This window comes from Choloepus didactylus, chromosome 11, assembly GCF_015220235.1.
Source record: "Choloepus didactylus isolate mChoDid1 chromosome 11, mChoDid1.pri, whole genome shotgun sequence".
Taxonomy (NCBI): Eukaryota; Metazoa; Chordata; class Mammalia; order Pilosa; family Megalonychidae; genus Choloepus; species Choloepus didactylus.
Genome location: NC_051317.1, coordinates 8728762 through 8743553, shown reverse-complemented (window position 1 = coordinate 8743553; position 14792 = coordinate 8728762). Strand labels below are relative to the sequence as shown.

Genomic DNA, 14792 nt, shown 5'->3' with positions numbered 1-14792 from the left:
GCAATTGTGAATAATGCTGTTATAAACATGGCACAAATATCTGTTTGACTCCCTGTTTTCAGTTCTTTTGTGCATATACCAAAAGTGGGTTTACCAGGTCTTATGGTAATTCTATACTTAACTTTCTGAGGAGCTTCCAAATTGTCTTCCATAGTTGCTTCATCGTTTTACATTCCCACCAACAATGAATAGTGTTCCTATTTCTCCACATCCTCCCCAGCACTTGTAATTCCCCCTCCCCCTTTAAAAAATAACAGCCATTCTGGTGAGTGCAATATAGTATCTCATTATGGTTTTGATTTGTATTTCTCTAATAGCTAATGATGTCGAGCATCTTTTCACATGCTTTAGCCATTATTATATCCTCTTTGGAGAAATGTCTATTTAAGACTTTTGCCTATTTTTTTTTAAATTGAGGTTTTTTTTTTTTTTTTTGTGTTTTTATTGTTAAGTTGTAGGAGTTCTTTATATATTCCATATATTAATCCCTTATTGGATATGTAGTTTCCAAATATTTTCTCCCATTGTATAGGTTGTCATTTTACTTTCACAGTAAAGTCCTTTGAAGAACAAAGTTTTTAATTTTGATAAGGTCCCAATTATCTATTTTTTGTTTCATTGCTTGTGCTTTGGGTATAAAGTCTAAGAAAATAGTGCCTAACTATTTTGTTGATCTTTTAATTACTTTTGATCCTGAAGATGCTTTTCCTACAATTTCTTCCAGGAGTTTGATAGTTCTATCTCTTATAGTAAGGTCTTTGATCCATTTTTACTTGATTTTTGCATATGGCATGAGGTAGGGATTCCTATTTATTTATTTATTTGCAAAACAGAGATCCAGTTTCCCAGCACCAATTGTTGAAGCTATTCTTTCCCAATTGAGTGGTCTTTGCCACCTTGTCAAAAATCAGTTGGTCATAAATATGAAGGTTGATTTCTGAGTTCTTAATTCTATTCCGTTGGTCTATATGTCTGTCCTTGTGCCAGAACCCTGCTGTTTTGGTTACTGTGGCTTTGTAATAAGTTTTAATATCAGGAAGTGTGAGTCCTCTGACTTTATTCTTCTTTTTCAAGATGGCTATAGCTATTCAGGATCCCTTGCCTTTCCATATAGTTTGATGGTTGGATTTTCCATTTCTGCAAAATAGTTGTAATTTATATTGGAATTGCACTGACTCTATAACTTGCTTTGAGTAGTAGTGACATCTTAATGATATTTAGTCTTCCAATCCATATACACAGAATGCCCTCCCATTTATTTAGGTCTTCTTTAATTTCTTTTAGCAATGATTTGTAGCTTTCTGTGTATAAGTCCTTTACATTCTTCATTAGATTTTTACCTAAATATTTTATTCTTTTATTTGCTATTGTGAATGGATTTTTTTCTTGATTTCTTCTTCCAAGTGTTCATTGCTTGTTCAATAGTATAGAATCACTATTGATTTTGGCATGTTGATCTTTTAATTACTTTTGATCCCCTACCACTTCCACCTCCTGACACCCAGACACACTTAGTAAGGACCAACTCTGTCTCTGTGCCACACACTTTGTATGCATTATCTCATTACTTTTGCAACCTTACCAAGTGGATATTACTATTTCATGTTTTATATGTAGAAACAGATGCATGTAGAGATTGTTATTTGCCCAGGATTACTTGGCTAATAAATAATTTAGTCAGAAATTGAATTCAAGGTGGTTTAACTTTAAAACCAATTTTCTTACCTCAAACTGGATTCCTAATTGAAATTATATTTCAATTCTACTGCTTTAAATACATAAATGCTTTTATTTCTTTCTCTGTGGAGTAGAGTCATTCATAATTTTGGTGTTTGGGAGCTTTTCTCTCTATATAAAAAGACACTGGTCATTTCTCCTGTATCCCTGCATTTCTAGGATATGCTTTCCTGAAATGCCAATGTGACATCTTCTAGTCCTTGTTTCAAATTACTGCTAACCAGGTCCCAAAATACTCACTATGTTAGTGAAATCCATTGGAGTTTTGGCAGACTTTTTTCCGTTCCTAATTTTTGGTTTTCATGAGGAAAGATGAACTTTGTGTCTTCAGTTCTGCAGCTTACACCTATATCCTTCGTGTGTGTGTGTGTGTGTGTGTGTGTGTGTGTGTGTTTAAATTAGTTCAGGTACCCTTTTGCTTCTTTCAACTATAGCTAAAAAAAAAATCAGTAAATTCTAAATACCTGATGAAGAGAAACCTGCATTTGGTGTTACCTAGGACCATAAAAAGGTTTCACTGGAATTTTCTTTAAAAAAAACTCAGTTACAAAGATATGTATACAAACTCTGACAATTCATACTTAAATTCCATTGGAAATGGTTTTATAGGAGGCATTGTTTCCAGAGCTTCTAAAATCTCCTCTAACGTTGACTTGAAGAGAAAATCCAGCTGAAGCACATTTTTGTGATGGTTCAGGCATACAAGGTGAAGACTCATATAATACACATTTTTAAAAAGTGGATCCAGAGCATGAAACTGGAGAGAGGCAGAGAAGAAAGAGAGACAGACAGACACAGATAGGCAAAAGACTTGAAACATTTCTGAATAGCAATTTAATTATAGGTCAATCTGTGTCAAAATCAGAGATTAGTAAAAATACAAATCAAAATGAACTCAAAAGTAGTTCACCTTTCTTCTCTAACTGCAGTATTTCGAAGAGAAAGCACACCCAGTTCTGATAAATTGCCTTAGGCAAGATCCATATTCTTTATTTCTACTAATCTTCATTATTTGAAACAATTATTTTCCCATGTGACTTAATGTTTCAGTAGACATTTTGATATGTAACTGAGGATTTAATTCGTCAGTCATTGATTGAAATGGAGGTATAAGTTCACACCTTAATATCCCACCATGTTTTCTAAGGAGTTTTCTAAGTAGCATGCTTTATTGATAGTCATTTTTTTGATAATCAAAATTTTCAGTAGTATTTTTTCCTTCCAGTACATGTAAATAAACTCTTAAGAGATTATTTGAAACAAATTATTCTGAATCTGGCCCAAGAAAGCTGAGGAAAAACATGCAGTAACTACTTTATGTTTATTTTGCATCACACATTGTAAAGTGCGAAGAGAAGAGCAAATGCTTTAATTAAAAGGGACAATTTTCTTAGGAAAAACAATTGCTATGCTTGCTAACCGAATCTAATGTGCTGCATATTCAAACTGGGGCTTTAAAATATGCCAACTTTTTAAATGCCAAATGAACCAGAAGTAGTTGTGACTGCATATTTACTCAGTGTAATTGATAGAAATGTTTAATTAAATATTATGAAGAGTAATTCTCTGGCTTTCTCTATCAGACAAATTGAAACTGCGAGCTTCTGAGATTAGTCTTGTATAATTAAATAAAAATGCCCAAAGAATGGAGAAGCAATCCTGCCAAAGCTTAAAATAGTTTTGAAATACATTTGTTTATAAAACCTCTGCATAAAAATTTCCTCAGTTGTTTCCTCTAACCTCCTTTCTTCTCTTCATCATGCATCTACAGTGTGAAATGACTTTGGGGATAAGAATTGAAGCAAATATGGACCTTTCATTAGAGTTTATGGATTAGTGATAAAGGATTAATTGTAGAGTAAATAACAAAATAGGGAATTAATGCCATAGGGAAGAAGAAAGTACACTATTTTTTCGATTGAAGGGAAAAACTCCATTTGAAATCATTCACATTTAAATTTTTTCCTGATTAAAGAAATAGCCTGCCTCGATTGAAATTATCTTAAACTCTCTACCATGCTTGGTAAATAAAGGATGGATCTTTCATTAATAATCTAACTGTAAATAGGCCTCTGTTACAATGTTAGACATAAATCATAGCCATATCATGCTCAAGTTAAATATTCATTTCTACACTTGCATATTTTAGCAACTGAGCATTAAATGGCAAATGCATGCCCCCTTTTAAAAAGTAATTTAAATTTTTACAAAGTAATTTATGAAAGTGTTCAAATATCAACCAGTTCTGGAAGAGTTATAATTTGAAACAGCTGTCCTCTGTTCCTTCCCTTACCAATCTCCTAGCCCCATAATATCCCTCAGAAGAAGTATTTTTAAAACTATTTTACCTGTTTCATCTGGGAGTTACCTCCATGTCTTAAATAACAAGATCATCCTGACACCTCTGCTTTGAATGGTAAAGATACACCGAGGATGACTATTTGGGAAATTTCTATTTGCATATTTATCTCATCTATTTTCAGGAAAAAAAAACAGCCAGTTTTCATCTGATTATTTGAGAAATTAATTTATACTTCAGCCTTTCTGAATAAAGACATATGGTAGTTTTCCACTGTACAGACAACCAAGTTTTTTACTGGGTGTCATTTTAATTTATAGGAATTATTTGTGCAAAGTAGAAAATTAACGATGTCAGAAGGCCAAATGTTTTACCGTTATTATGTTTGCGCCACGAAAAACACTGACATGCCAGGAGCTCTGTTTTGCTAATGAAAACAACGTCTTGAATGTTAATGTTGTTCTCTAGTCAAACCCTCAAATATTTACATGACTGGATCCTTATGATGGTATATTCCATGACGGTATATTCCTATTTCATCAAGGTTGAATCCTCTTGCTGGGCTTTTGCCTCGCCACTCCCAAACTATTAGGTTCCTCTAAACCCCACAGAGTTGCACTGATTCAATTTCACTGGTATTTTTGTGTTCTGTAAATAATCACTCTTTGTCTTACCCCTGTGTGTTTCTTACTGTGTTTCCTAAACTGTGTTCCACGGAATACTAATCCAAGGGTGTGTTATGGTGTTTTGCCATATTCCTCCCTTGCAGATTCACAATTTGCAAGAGCGTACTGAAGGCTCTGAAAAGTCCTACTGTGTTAAAAAACACCACCACCACCAAAACAAAAATGGCATAAAAACGTCTCTTACTCTGTGGAAACCACCCTTTCTCCACTTGTTAAAACCAGAATACTTTTGTTTTTGAAGTCGCAAAAGAGTGATGAGCAGGCAACCATTTCTGGAAGCATTGTTTTACCCTATTCTCTCACCTGTAACATTCCCCCACCCCTTTTTTTTTTTCCTGCTTTTTATGAAAATTTCATTCATCCTGTAAGAACTGTGTTCTATTGCATGGAATATGCATGGGATTTGGGTATGCAGGGAAAAGGTAAAAGGTATTGGGGGTTGAGAATATCAAATGTACTTACATTATTCAGCAAACATTAATAAGAGTGTATTAGCCTCACTTCTCAATTATATTCTGAGCTTCTTTTAAAAAAAAAAAAGTTACCGCAAACAGAACTCAACACAATTTCTTAAATTATCCTAAAATACCAGGTGTAATTTTGGAAATCACACCTTAAAAAGATATTTTACAGTTCAAAAGAAAACATCCATGAAGGATTGGACACAAGGAGTTACTGCATAAGACCAGAGTTAGAAACATTTGGCTAAGGGGAAAATTGACTTTTTGTCCTAATCTGGAAATACCAGTTCAAGGAGCTATTATGTATGATTTGAGTGAAATAAGAATAGGAAAAATAAAGGAAAGCAGTAAAGAATCATTAACAGATAGCTACGGCAGAAAACATAAGTGAACATAAAGAGGGTTCAGACAAACTTGCAAATGGCATCATGCCTAGTAAGAGAAGCTGGAGATACACTACTGATTTTCATTTGTAATGGAAGAAAAAGCACTTCTATAGGTTAGAAGACTTTCATGGAATGGAAATTTTCCCAAAATTTTTCAGGTGACTATCATTTACTGGCTATGCGACCTTATGCAATTATTTAACTTCTCTATGCTGTAATTTCCTCATTTGTGAAAACGGAGTAATAGTGCTTATCTCATAGACTTTTTTTTTACATTACCACTTAATTTTAATTAAAATTAACCATTAAGATGAAGAACAGAACTAGAATATTGTTGAACATAAACTTCTGAAAAATCACATTTATAGAAAAGAAACAAAACAGACCAGCAGAAGTGCAAAAAAGGTGCAGCTTGTGTTATTGCACTTGAATGAAATATGCTAGTTAAGGGTAGCATGATAGTTAGGTCACAAGACAAGAAGGACAGGGCAAACCCAGAGGACAAATATCCAGGTAGTATTTATCTAGATTCCAAACTCTCTTTTGGCCTAAAAAAAAATGCAGCATCTTCAAAACGTTCAGTAAGAACTCTACAAAAATGACTGCAGTGTCCTCAATATGTTTTAGTTGCAGGCATGCTCTTTGCTCCGCATCGTGTTCACACCAGTAGAGGGCTCCACCTCTGGTAATGGGACAAGGCAGGGAAGGGAGTAAATTTCGACTTTACACGTGTTTTAGGGAAGGATACTGTAGCTATAGTTTACCCTTTCAAAACCAGCACCCTTGATTTTGGTCATTTATTTCTGAACACAAGAAAAATAGTACAAATGAATACTAAAGTAATTCCTAGGCTGCTACTAGAAAAATCAAAGTCCCCTGAGGTCTGGGTCTCAAAAGCATGGCAGCTGCCGAGGCGGCGTTGACTTCGTCGTCGGCGTTGTCTGTGAAAACAGATACAGCCACAGTCCCTAAAACTGCAGGAACAGCCTCAGTAACCGCCACTACGTCGCCAGCGACAGCTCCAGTCGCGGTGGTTGTGGCCGCGGCCGGGAAGGGCCCGAAGCCAGGGTCTCCAAGGCCGCTCGGGCTGCTAAGCTGCTGTCCCTGAGCGGCGTGTTTGCCGCGCACAAGCCCAAAGGGCCCATCTCAGCCGAGCTGCTGAATCGGCTGAAGGAGAAGCTGCTGGCAGAAGCTGGGATGCCTTCTCCAGAATGGACCAAGAGGGAAAAACAGACTTTTGAAAATTGATCATGGGGGGACGGACCCGCGACTGGGCAGCCAGAGGAGTTCTGGAGGTATATTGCCGTTGGAGAACTGGGGACAGCTACAGATACACTAGATTCTACAGGGAAAGTAACAGAAGAAAAACCTTAACGATAAAATAACACAAGAAGATATTGAGAGCATTCTACAGAAATTTACTGGGAATGTAATGCAAGTACCCCCTTCTATTCCACATTAAAAAAAGATGGTCAGAGACTTTAAACTCTGTTGAAGAGGGGTGAAGTAGTAGAAGAACCCGCCAGACCAGTCTCTCCCTTCAAAAATTCCAGCTGCTATTTTTTACATTAGATGTTGAAATGTGGAGGAGGGTTTTATATCAGAAGCTTGGTCAGTGGTATTGGCAAAGAACTGTCTTCCTGTGCCAATGTACTTGAGCTGATGCAAACCAAACAGGGACCATTTACACTAGAAGAGCCTGCCCTTCCTGAAGACATGGACAACTGATGACATTGCAGTCTCTCCAGCATTGCTCATCTCTTCTCCCTGCAGAGTTTGCACTTAAAAATATCAAAAGCTGAGGAGACAGGTTCTGAGCTGTGGATATGTAACACTAAATGAGACGAAGGGAGAAGATGGTGTAATTAAAATATTTTAAGATTGGCCTGAGATAGTCATCATTTCCTGGTTGACATTTGAATCTTGTGTGCAAGAGAAAAACAATTATTTCCAACTTTTTGTGTGTGTGTGTGTGAAGAAAAGTGTCCATCATTTACAGTTTCTATAGGGTACACTTTATACATAATAAATGGCCTTGCAGTTCAGTTCTTTGCCATATTATGGAATGTTCTTGTAGCATGTTTTCATATTGATAGATTGGATTCAGGAAAATTAACTTTCTGAATTTAATCTCCTTTCAAAGTTTTTTTTCCCTGAAAATGTTGAACAAATATTCTAACCAAAGAAAAAAGAAATAGGGAACTACATGTTTCTTTGGTTTCATGAAAGTAAACATAATTTAGTGCTTTGACTTTATTTTGGCTGCCTGGTGGTTCTGTATTGTATTGAAATTCTGTTTTTAACGATGTTTGAAATGGCCATTATTTAACTTTCTTATGTTTTGGAGTGTTCATTATTATTCAGACCATTTCTATAATAAGATTGTGTTCATCCAGTAATGCTGTGTTTGTTTAGATCTTGGGAACAAATAAACTTTTATAATAAATATTTGTAAGTTAATCAAATTATTGCTGCTACCACTAACAGGATGTAAACAGAAGACAAATGTTTAATTAAATTCACTTCTACTCTACCATTTAGAGCAGAGGACAGCTCCTATGGCTTATATTTTGGCAGCTAAGAGATCTTTTCCTGATAATTTCATCAACACAGTTGGCCAGTTTGTACCAAGTTACTAAATAACATCTTTTATTTAAAGTAATAAATGTCTTAATTGAAATTTTCTTTTCTCCATTCTTTGGCATTTATAGTTTCTCTTTATAGGGCATTGATCCCCCATGATATTAGTTTTTTAGTTGTTTGCCCTTTCAAGTGATTTATAGACTCTGAGATAGCTGCCCTGCATTTCCAATTAATCTCTTCCACTCTAAATATTTATTAACAGTTATTCTCAAATGTTTTCATTTAGATATCCTACTGGAAATTCTCTATCCCTCTTTATTGTGTTGAAAACATAGTTACATACAAAATAGTAAACTTCTGTAACTAATAACGGTTCATAATTTTGTTATGGGCGAGTAATATAGTATGCAGTCAGTCTGTAGAAAAGTTAAAATCCCTCTTTATTTGTTCAAGTATAATTTCAAAACAAAGAGTCATTAAAAATTTTATAACATAGGAGTTTTTGTTTTTTATGGATTGACTTTCTTTTCAAAGTGGTTGCCTGCTTGCCACCTCTAACTCAAAAAACTTTAAATATGCGAACCAAAGTGTTTCTGTTTGTGCTTAATCTAATGTAAACTCACTATAAAAAGTTACATGCTTCGGTGGAGTATTTTCAGCATATTAGCAACATATTTTAAATGAAAATAGTAAAACTAATTCTTAGTATGATCCAGAAAATTATAAGAAAAGGAGTTTGACATTGCGACACATTAACATAAAATACTGAACACCAAAAGTTGTAAGTTGAAAGTTTACAGTTTTGTTTATTCTCATCTAGTACCCTGCAGTTTGTGTCAACAAAAGATAGCAGTGACTGCCTCTGTTATTTGAATGGGGCAGGTTATAGTACATCTTCATGCATTGTCAGTTAAGGTCCAAAAATAGGAATATTTATGTTTTGGAAACAGCTGACACATTTCTGCTCTATCAGTTTAAAAACTGACATTTGTAATTTACTAATGGAGATGAGTAGAGATTATTTGGAAAGACAAGTGACTTTTAAAAATGATAACCAATGTCTTTCTCTCATATTGAAACAGTGAAGAAAATTTTGGGAAGTGACTTCAGAAATCTAATTTTTGTATTATTTTCCCCTTTTGGTCTACCTATTTGCAGTCTTAAGGCACCTATAATTTTTAATTGATTAATTTTTTTCAGTTGACATTATCTAACTCTTTATACATTTTGATAATGATTATTTTAATCATACATCATACTCATACATTGTAATTTATTTAAACCATTCCCCTATTGCTGAATGCATTGTGGTCAATTTTATTAGGGTAAATTCATGGGAGGGGGGTTATTAAGTGGAATAATATGAGCAATGTTAGGATTAACATGTTCACCTTTTACTTTCCCAAAGAGTTGAAACATTTTACAGTGTTACCATTTGAGTATATCAGTTTTACTAAAATTTTACAGCTTTGGGTAGGAGTTTTATATATTGCTATTGTTAATTTAGTAAATTTAAAAGAGAGTTCAAAGTTGCTTTAGTTTGTTTTTGAGTGCTAGCAAGGATGAACATTTTCCTTACTTTAGTTTGCTATTACTATTTGCTTTTACATGACTTGTCCACATAACTTGTTCACTTATATAAATAAACAACATGGTTTTTTAATACATGTGAATAAGTTCTCTATACAGTAGATGCCTACTGTTTTTCATTTTTGCTAACTCACTAATTTTGATAATGTGCTCCTTTTTGCAGTTGTCATATTCATGACTATGAATAAAGTTTATTGAAACAAAAAGAAAATTAAAGTCCCCTGCTACATTCATGAAGGTGAAAATAAATGTAGGTATAAGAATAAAGACTATAAAGTTACAGAAGAGATAAATTTTAGGCTTCTAAACAAATCACGAAATTGATTTTTGCCTTTACCTTTGAGAGTTATGCAGAAAAAATGTAAGCCAGGGGACCTAGTTACCAAAACAAAACAGAACAAAACAAAAAACATGAGCTGAAGAATGACCCCTGAGCTAGTTTTATTTTCAAGTTTTCTCCAAGTCTGTACGTGAACTCAAATGTATTCAAGTAGTCAGAATATTGGGTAGACCTTTAATGCAAGCCCTTAGTGATGAAGCCAGCCTTGATGGTCTCAACACAGACTTCTTCCAAAGTCTTTGCAAAGAAGCCAGGCTCTTTGTTGTTATCAAGCTTAGATCTGTGGGCTAAACATCTCGTCCAGGCAAAAATGGAAGTGATGGGATTGGTCTCCTGTCCTTTCTGGTGCATGAGGTAGTGACATGTGTCCTGGTTTGCTAATGCTGCCAAATGCAAAACACCAGAGATGGATTGGCTTTTATAAAGGGGGATTATTTGGCTACAAAGTTACAGCCTTAAGGCCATAAAGTGTCCAAGCTAAGGTGTCCACAGTAGGGTACCTTCACTGAAGGATGGTCATTGTGTCCAGAAAACCTCTGTTAGCTCAGAAGGCACGTGGCTGGCGTCTGCTTGCTCCCAGGTTGCATTTCAAAATGGCGTTCTCCAAAATGTTGCGCTTGGGGCATTTTGTCCTCTCTTAGCTGAAGTTCCTCTTCAAAAATGTCACTCTCAGTTGCTTTGAGGTCCTTCTGTCTGTGAATTTCTTTAAAGTACTCCAGTGATCCAATAAAGACCCACCCTGCATGGGTAGGGCAACATCTCCCTGGAGATAATCCAATGAAAGTTCTTGCCCACAGTTGATTGAGTCACATCTCCACGGAAACACTGAGCCAATAGGTATCAACCTAATCAACACTAATAAGCCTGCCCCCATAAGATGGCATCAAAGATAATGGCATTTTGGGGGACACAGTACATTAAAATCAGCACATTCCACCTCCTAGACCCCCAAATGACTTGATCTTTCCATATACAAAATACATTTATCCTATCACAATATCACAAAAGCTTAAATCATTTCAAGTAACAATAGGTAAGTATAAGATCCCATCAAAATCAGTTGTAAGCATGGTCTGTCCTAAAGCAAAACTCCCCTCTGGCTCTGTACCTGTGAAACTTAAAACAAGTTATCTGCTTCCAGTATACAAAGGAGGGACAGTCATAGGATAAACATTCTCATTGCCATAAGGAGTAACTGAAAGGAAAACAGGGTTTAAGGTACCAAAACAATTCCTAAAACCCACAGGGCAAACTCCATTAGATTTCAAAGTTTGAGAGTAGTTTATAGAATGATGTTTTATCCTTGGGGCTTGAGAAAGTGGCTTTGCCACACTTTCCAAGGGCCTTTGCAGCAGCCCTTTTCTCTCCAAACGCTGGGGTGAGTGCTCCAACATATTCACACATAGGGGAGACCACCTTCTTCTTGGCCCCACCCTCTTCAAACATCGGGGTACCACCCGGATTCTGCCTTTCCGGGGCAAAGGCTTTCCCCTCTCCGAACAGTGGGGTGGCAGCCAGGGTCTCCCCAATCCCCGGGGAATGTGCTTCACCCTCTCTGGGGTCTGGGGTGGCAGCACTCTTCCTGAGCACTGAGGCAGAAGGCCTGAGCTCTGCCTCCAGGGCAAATTCACTCTTTCCACATGCATGGGCTGCTCCACTCTCCCAGCTCAAGACCTCTTGACTCCAGACCTCAATCTCCATGGCTCTGTCTTTGAAGAAATATTTCCTTCAATTTGTTCTTTTTCTGTCCCCTCCAGTCTAGACCGGCATTGGCTCTGTTTATAAAGATCTCACAGAAGTTCTGTAGGTTTGCCATGCAGTTTTCAGGGGTCAAAACTGTCAGACAATAGGACTTTCCACAAATCCTTTCTGGATAACTCCATCTCCAATCCTAGCTTGTACTGAAATGGCAGTTGGGTTCCATGTTTGGTTAAATCCTTACATGGCACTGTAGCCTCTGGGGTTTCACTTTTTGGAAGCCTGGAATTTTCCAAACCATCAGTTTCTGGTTTCTTTGAACCCCAAGAGTTCAGTTCTAAGTTTATCTCTCTCTGTTTGCATTTTACTATATGCTGCAAGAAGAAGCCAGGCCACACTTTTGATATTTAGTGTTGAAATTTTTTCAGCTAAGTATCCCAGCTCATCGTTTTCAAATTCTGCCTTCCATCCAACACCAGGACTCAATTTTGCCAAATTCTCTGCCACTTTAAAACAAGGATTGCCTTTTTTCCAATTGGCAGTGACACATTCATCATTTCTGTTTAAGGCCTCATCAGAAGTATCTTTAGAGTTCATATTTCTACGAACAGTCTCTTCAAAGCAGCCTAGGCTTTTTCAATCAAGCTCCTCAAAATGCTTCTGGAATCTTCCCCTTATCCATTTAAAAAGCCATTCCAACTGTTTGGTACTTGCAAACTCAGCAGCACCCCACTTCTCTGGTACCAAAATGTTTCAGTTTGCTAATGCTGCCAAATGCAAAACACCAGAAATGGATTGGCTTTTATAAAGGAGGTTTATTTGACTACAAAGTTACAGTCTTAAAACCATAAAAGTGAACAAGCTAAGGTGTCAACAGTAGGGTACCTTCACTGAAGGATGGCCATTGGTGTCCAGAAAACCTCTGTTGCTTGGAAGGCACATGGCTGGCGTCTGCTTGCTCCCAGGTTGCGTTTCAAAATGGCATTCTCCAAAATGTTGCTCTTGGGGTGTTTTGTCCTCTCTTAGCTGCAGTTCCTCTCAAAATGTCACTCTCAGTTGCTCTGAGGTCTTTCTGTCTGTGAATTCCTTTAAAGTACTCCAGTGATCCAATTAACACCCACCATGAATGGGTGGGGTAACAACCTCCATGAAAATTATCCAATCGAACATTTCATTCACAGTTGACTGAGTCACATCTCCGTGGAACACTCAGTCAAAGGTTTCCAATCTAATCAACACTAATACATCTGCCCCCACAAGATTACATCAAAGAACATGGCGTTTTAGGGGACAAAATACATCCAAACTGGCACAACGTGTTATAGTCCCACAGGCAGCCTCTGCTTCTACTGTCTTGTCATCTGGGCAAACCAGCACACTGCTCATCATGCCAAAGGAGCCAAATCTTGGGCCATGGAATCTGACTGTACATCACCATTATAGATTTTACAGGCACAGATGAAGTCTCCCTTGATTTCATGGCTTGGGCCACCATGCCATTGATGAGTCTATGTTCAGAACATTTATTTTGGGCTTCAAATTGGGATTTCTACTGCTTTTCATTTGTCTCTTGTAAGATGTCTTTAAAACACTCATTTCTTCAGAACAGTGTTTTTGATGCTCAGATACAAAGGACAACCCTCAGACAGACCATCTGGAAAGAACTGTGTGCAAAATCTTCGATGGATTTATTCAGATTGTACATCCCCATTGCAACGCCACAACACTCTTTAAAGTTATGTACTAAGTATGTCACCTTTTGGGCTTCATCATTTGGTGTGTAGATTATCTCTACTTTGCCAGGTCCAGAAGCAACAAAATCAGTTGCTCTGTATCGATCCCCAAAAGCATGATAACTTTTGTTGATAGGTTTTACCCACACCCTCATAAGTCAAGGGGTATTTCTGCAGACAATACCTTCCCTGAAGACGGTGCCACCAAGAATACTTTGGATGGTGCCATTTAGTGATTTCCACATTTGTTTCAACTTTAACTGCTCAACTCTCTTCTCATCAGGGCTGCTAGTATCACACTTGACACCCTCGTTAAACTTCTTTATAGCTTCTGCTGCAACCTTAGTGACCTGGTCATGGGTGGCATCAGGATTCTCTATGCCTAAATCATAGCTGTGCAGGTCCAAGTCTCCAGAGGGTAAAATGAGTTGTTCTTTAATCAAGTCCCATGATCCATGTCATTTCATCTCCTTGCATCTCTACTATGGAACTTCTATGGATTTTTTGGGACATTTTGACATTGATCAACTAAACCTCTATAGTGTACCAGCTTTTTGTCACCACCAACACAGCTGAATCTTGCAGACTCAGCTGAATGCAATGTATCACCTATAGAAGCGATGTGCTGGCGAAGAGCTGGGGGCACCACAACCACTCAGCTCCACACGCAGGCAATCCCAGGTGGGCCCCAGCTGTTTGCTCCCAACACAGTCTCAGCAGAAACCCCCCTCATAGACTATTATGAAGATAAAAGCAGCAACTGACTCTTAGTAGGAGCTTGATGTGTGATAGCTCTTTTTATTATCATTTCTTCTACCATAAAACTATTAATGACTTAGTAGCTAACAGTTGGTGAGCTGGTACATATACTTTGTTATTCACTTCCATTATCTCATTTGATTATCAAAACATGGGGGTGTGAATATTATCATCTCCATTTTACAGATGTAGGAAAGGAAGTCTAGTTAAGAAACTTCTCCAAAGTAACACAGCTAGTGGAGCAGGATTTCAATCCAGAGAGTTTAATTCCAAGAAGTCTGATTCTTAACTAGGGCATGCCCTTCTCTGACTTGGGACTTCCCAGGTGGACTGAGAATGAGCTTCAAGTATGCTGAAGTTTTGCTTCCTTCAGTCCTGGGTGGGAATTGTTACTTTAGGGTGCTATTCAAATGTGTGTGTGTGTGTGTGTGTGTGTGTGTGTGTGTGTGTGTGTGTGTGTGTGTGTGTGTGTGTGTGTGTGCGTGCGCTACCACGTGGAACAAGTTGAAAAGCCCTTCTT

The 14792-nt window shown here is 37.2% G+C and overlaps 2 pseudogenes; one reads left to right on the top strand and one right to left on the bottom strand.

Annotated features, from left to right (window-relative positions):
* Positions 1-6467: 6467 nt before the first annotated feature.
* Positions 6468-7448, top strand: LOC119506540 (annotated as a pseudogene).
* A 2673-nt stretch (positions 7449-10121) lies between these two features.
* Positions 10122-14026, bottom strand: LOC119506539 (annotated as a pseudogene).
* Positions 14027-14792: the final 766 nt, after the last annotated feature.